We start from the raw sequence: 5270 nt of genomic DNA, 5'->3' as shown, positions 1-5270 counted from the left end.
GAAATTGGGCTATGGGCTTTCAAAAATAAAACCTTCAGCAGAAACATCCAGCCTTGTTAATGATTTCTTAAGGAAGCCACACTACTGCAGACAAAACTTAGGAGCTGTGACTAGTAACTGCCTGCAGAGAGTCAGGGTCATAGATAATAACTGATTACCAAATAAAATTATATGGTCCTTTAAAGATAAAACAACTGCAGAGAGGTTTTTTTTTTCATAGAATTCACATGGAGTGCCCTTTCCAAATATCTTTTAACATGTTTCTTTTTGAGTTACGTCTGGAAATTTTAGCCAATTTTGGTCTATGTTATACATTTGAAAAATGTTTTCAGAATACGTTTCTTAACACAATGTGTTTTTTTTTCTTTGGTTCCTTTATTTACAGGTCAAAACTTATCTGGTTCACTCAAATTAGTGTTGTTTTAACTGTCCTGTAGAAGACGAATATGATGCCAAACAGAAGTAACCTCTCCTCCTTTCAGAATGTCGGATCAGGTAATCAATTAATAAAAATGAAGTCTGTTTGTAAATGTACTGAGGTTTTGCAGAATTTGTCACTGATTCTGTCCCTCTACTTCTCCCGACACATGGGGAGGATCAGCGCTCAGTACTTACTCCATGTCTAGCTCTACTACCAGCCAAAATAAGGCCACAGCCGGACGTGGTGCAGTCAGCCAGCCCTCCCCAATCAGGTTTATGCCTGGCTGGAATAGATATCAGTGACCCCCAGCTAAACAACTTGGGAAAGGAAGAAAAGGAATGAGAAGGGGAAAATGAAGAAAAAAACTAAAAAGGGAGAATTTCCTTCTGTATAGCTGCAGGCAGCAAATTCTTTGCTAAACAGAGGAGCCTTGCTCTGAAGGTTGTGAAGGGAAAGCTGGGTCTGACCTGGCTGCAGGATGGGCTGAGGGTGCTCCGCGTGCCCGACCGCCCGCCCTCGATCCCTGCAGCTGCTTGCGAAGGCAACATCAGCCAGGATGTGTAACGTATATCTGCGAAGTCTTATCCCAGATGTTGCCCTAAAAATAATCAAAACAAACAGGGAGGTTGGATTAAATGATCTCTAGGGTCACTTCCAGCCTAGGTCATTCTACGATTCTATGAAACAAGATCTGGTTTGTGGGAAGCAGCTCCATGGTTCAGCTAAACATGTGCTGTCGTCCAGTTGGGATTTAACGGTATGATTGTGGGCACTGTGGTGCTGGAACCAAAAAACGCAGAACTGGCATGAGAAATAGTAGAGAAAAGCTGAATCCAAGTGGTTACACGAAGGTGTCGTGACCTTTTCTTAAGGTACTTGTTTAAGTTTCAAGTACAATGAACCCTTCACTACTGTGGTGATCAGGCCTGAAAGTTTCCATGAACTAACTTTTTAAAATTTTTTTTTAAAAGCATCTAGTCTTTGTAGGATTAAATGTGCCCTACTGGTGTTGCAAGGGAGTAATAAACAATTATTAATGTCCCATTAATAACTCTGCTAAGCTATTTATGTAGGAGCTGGTGGAATTTATGCAAAAAACTTTGAACTTTAGCTATGTTCAAGTTATGATTTGGACAGTATGATTTTGGTATGAGATTATCTTTCAATTTTAAGAAAGATTTGCAAGAGGGAAGGAAAAAGGGATGAGGATAGAAATTAAGTTCTGTTCCACAATTAAAGGCTACATATACGAGGCACATACATTATGCTTTCTATCTGTGCTCTGAAATAACTTTTTCATCTTGTTCTTCTATATAACACCATTAATACCATGAATGCTTGATCTTTTCCAGACAATTTTGTCTTGTCTTGATAAGAGTTCTGTTGATTGAAGGTCGTCATGTTTCTCCTTTTACTCGTTTGAACATCTTTGCTGTTGATCAAAAGTTGTGAAAACAGATAAAAATGTCAAGTAAAACATCAGATTATATGAAACTGCTGTTTCACTGCTCACAGTGGTGATGGAGAGCTCCGTGAACTTACAGGTTCAAAGACAACTTGGATTGTTGTAGCATCATAACAAACATGTTAAAATTACAGCAAATAATATCACAGGCAGCATAAAAATATGAAATTCTGTTTAACAGTAAACCTGAGGCCATGTTTTTGGCCACTACAAGAGCTTGTAGTTAATACATGCTTAGCCAGGTTGACTACTCTCAAGAAGGTGTTTAATTTTTACTTTATTTTTTTTTCTCCCCTCTGATGCTGACTCCTTTTATCTTCTGCCTATTCAATTGCATTATTATTGATGGCCGCTTCTGCTCTTAATCTTACGGGTTTTGTTCTTTGAGAATACAAGAAAATGTGTTGTTTCACACTTAAGACTTAACCACACTTAGAGGAACCATGTGCAGAGGTCTATGGAACAGTGCCCTGGACAGTAATGAATTGCAGGGGTGTTTTCTGTCCCAGAAATGAGGACTCACTCAAAGAATGTAATGGCACCTTCAGTTATCTGAACCTAGTGATCCTCAATGAAACCAGATCGTATATCAGCTCTGGTTCAGGGTAGGAATCTAAGTTTTGTGTCTAGGTTCAGATAATTGTCTGAAGTGGTACTTGGGAGAGGATTAAAGGATTGCCACTGAGGATTTCAAAGGCACTTTACACGTCTGGATGTCAGGTTTTCCTGGTGAGTGACAAGCTGAGATTAGGTTTCTCATGAGGTGGCTGAAGTCACGGGTGAAATGTGACTGAGCCAAGAGTAAATCCCAGATTTCACCCTTATTTTCAGAAGTGATGCTTGCTGGCGCTGCGGGAACTGACACTGAAGAGTGCTTGATTAGAATCATACAATCATTAAGGTTGGAAAAGACCTCTCAGATCATCAAGTCCAACTGTCTTAGTGTTAGTGTTAGTTTGAAGCACGGCTTAGCACATGCAAAGGAGCTACTGTAGACATTAAGGGTGCCATTTCTGCATCAGCTGAGGTCTAAGCACAAGCCTTCTGGGGTCCAGTTTATCTCCTGCAGTGACTGAAACTGATGGGAGCTGAGTTTCCTTCCTTTGCTTTCGGCAAAGCGGGGCTCAGAGCTGTAGGCTGGAGCTTGACACATCATTGATCAATGCTGTCTGCCACAACAAAGGCTTTTTTGGTCAGTATCCCCTTCCAGAATAGAAATTATAATTCTGAACAAGTGTTAAGACCTGGATCCTTCAGCCCCTGTCAGTACTTTTCATGGTCATGTGTTTTTATTGTTATTTTGAATGAAGTCATGATGACGTTATACTTCATATGTCATGATGACATTATACTTCCTTAAGGCTATCTTTTCACTAACTAGCTCTTTGCAGAGGTAGTTACAGCTTAATATTTAAAGAGCACTGAGCTGAAACACCTTGAAAAACGGGCCTCGATTTTGTATTTTTCCGTGAAGGTTGGCACAACAGTTCACAGAGTAAGCAGAAAGGTGACAAACTCCTACTGAGCTTTGAAGGGGGCTCATTAGTATATTGGGGCTCAGATGCACCAGTTGCACGGGTCAAAAGAAGAGGTGGTCCAGAGCAATATCTTCTGTTCAGTATCCTGAGCCCTGGGAGACCTGCATTCGGTTCTTTGCCATCTGCTTTGTGTCTTCTCCCTGCACCTCAGTCGCTCAGGTGTTAAACATCAGGACAATTACGCTTCTTTACTCTGTGGACGTTTTAAGAGGCTCAGGTTTATAAAGGCTGAGCCACGGGTTCCTGCCATGGATAGGACACCGAAGAAAGAGTCCAGCATCTTTCCAGCTGTGTTGCTGGTGTGTGGTGTGAATTTGGTGATGTTCTTTTACCCATTCTTTTTTAGTCTCCATCTTCTTGCAAAAGTGGAGATGGGAAAGTTGTGCAACCCCTCCTTTGCTTAATGATCTGAGACATATTTACTACACATACAGCAATTATTACAAAAAGTGTTATTTCCAAGTTAATGTACAGGCATGCACATGCAAGGGGCTACTTAATTGCTAAATCCTTTTTTTAATATTTTTTTTTTTCTTTACAGATTCCACTAAGATTATGGCTGAGTATAGCCACACACAAAGCCAGATGGAATTACAAAATGCTAGTTTGGGCAAGGGTTCTGTGGCAAATTCCCTTGAAAATGGTCTCCAGGATATTATGGAAAACCTCAACCCAAAGAAATATTCATCAAGTCTCAAATTTAAAACAAATGGGGACTACGCTGGCTCGTATTTAACCCTTTCACAACCTATGCCAGTTAAACCTAATTCTTCCTCCAGTGTTAAAAATACACACTCTATTACCAAAATTCAAGGAGGCAAGCAGTTCCCTTGTGAAAGCCCATATCTTCCAGATAAAAGCATCTCTGTAAAGCATTTGGGTTCCATATCGGGCACATCTCCATCCCTCTGTGGGTACAGTTTAGGAAGGACAGACTTTGATATTCATACCAGCAGAGAAAATGAAAAATCCCTTGGACACATGGATAAGTTTCACTACTCAAAGTACAGTCAGAAAAACAAATCTTATGACAACGTCTACTTCCCAGGAATGCTGGAGACAAAGAAGATCTCAGGCTCTCTTCTGACCATGTGGAATGGAAGCTCGGGGAATGAGCTGATGCTTTCACCTGCTAACAATTCCGGGGCGGCCAGCATGCCTTCTAGCCCGAAGCAAGGCAGGAGGATGAATGTTGAAGACAACCTGTCCCTTCATATAAAACCAGTTAAGCACAAGGATGTGGTGATGGAGACTCTGGGTTCACGGCCTAGGAAATACTCTGGTGGATCTCTAAGTCATATGGGAATGTATAGTCGTTCCCTACCTAGACTTTATAAATCAACAGAAAGCCAGCTGGTGCCATTAAGTTTGCCCCCCAGAAGCTCTCTGGGTAATACTAAAAGGAAAAAACTTGGAGAAAAAGATCTACCTCAGAATGCTTTAGATGCTGATAATTACATGAATTTTTCTTCTTGCAGCTCAGGGGTTTCACCACATGCAAACTCTGTCTCCGGGAATAATCCCTACATCAGTTCAACTCTTAGTGTTCCTGCAAGCCCTCGAATTGCTAAAAAAATGCTGTTAGCACCTTCTTCCCCTTATCTTTCTGATGATTTCGATAGACTTGGACTCTCAGGAACAAGTCCCAGTAGTTCTTTCTCCCCAGTGGATTTTGACAGGTCATTCTCTGTCCGAAGAAACGTTTCCACTAGTTCCGTGGAACTTGACGACCCAGATCTGGAGAGTTACAGACAGACACCAAACTCACTGCAAACATCCATGCGAGAGCGGAAGAATAGCATCAGCTCCATTTCAGGAAGGGAAGACCTCATGGACTATCACAGGA

At 41.2% G+C, this 5270-nt stretch overlaps 1 pseudogene; it reads left to right on the top strand.

Moving 5' to 3' along the window:
- The first annotated feature begins 385 nt into the window (after positions 1 to 385).
- LOC104270085 overlaps positions 386 to 5270 on the top strand; it is a 5013-nt pseudogene continuing 128 nt past the window's right edge.

Source organism: Apaloderma vittatum, unplaced genomic scaffold (genome assembly GCF_000703405.1).
Source record: "Apaloderma vittatum isolate BGI_N311 unplaced genomic scaffold, ASM70340v1 scaffold37692, whole genome shotgun sequence".
NCBI classification, from domain to species: domain Eukaryota; kingdom Metazoa; phylum Chordata; class Aves; order Trogoniformes; family Trogonidae; genus Apaloderma; species Apaloderma vittatum.
This window is presented reverse-complemented; position numbering and strand designations above follow the sequence as displayed.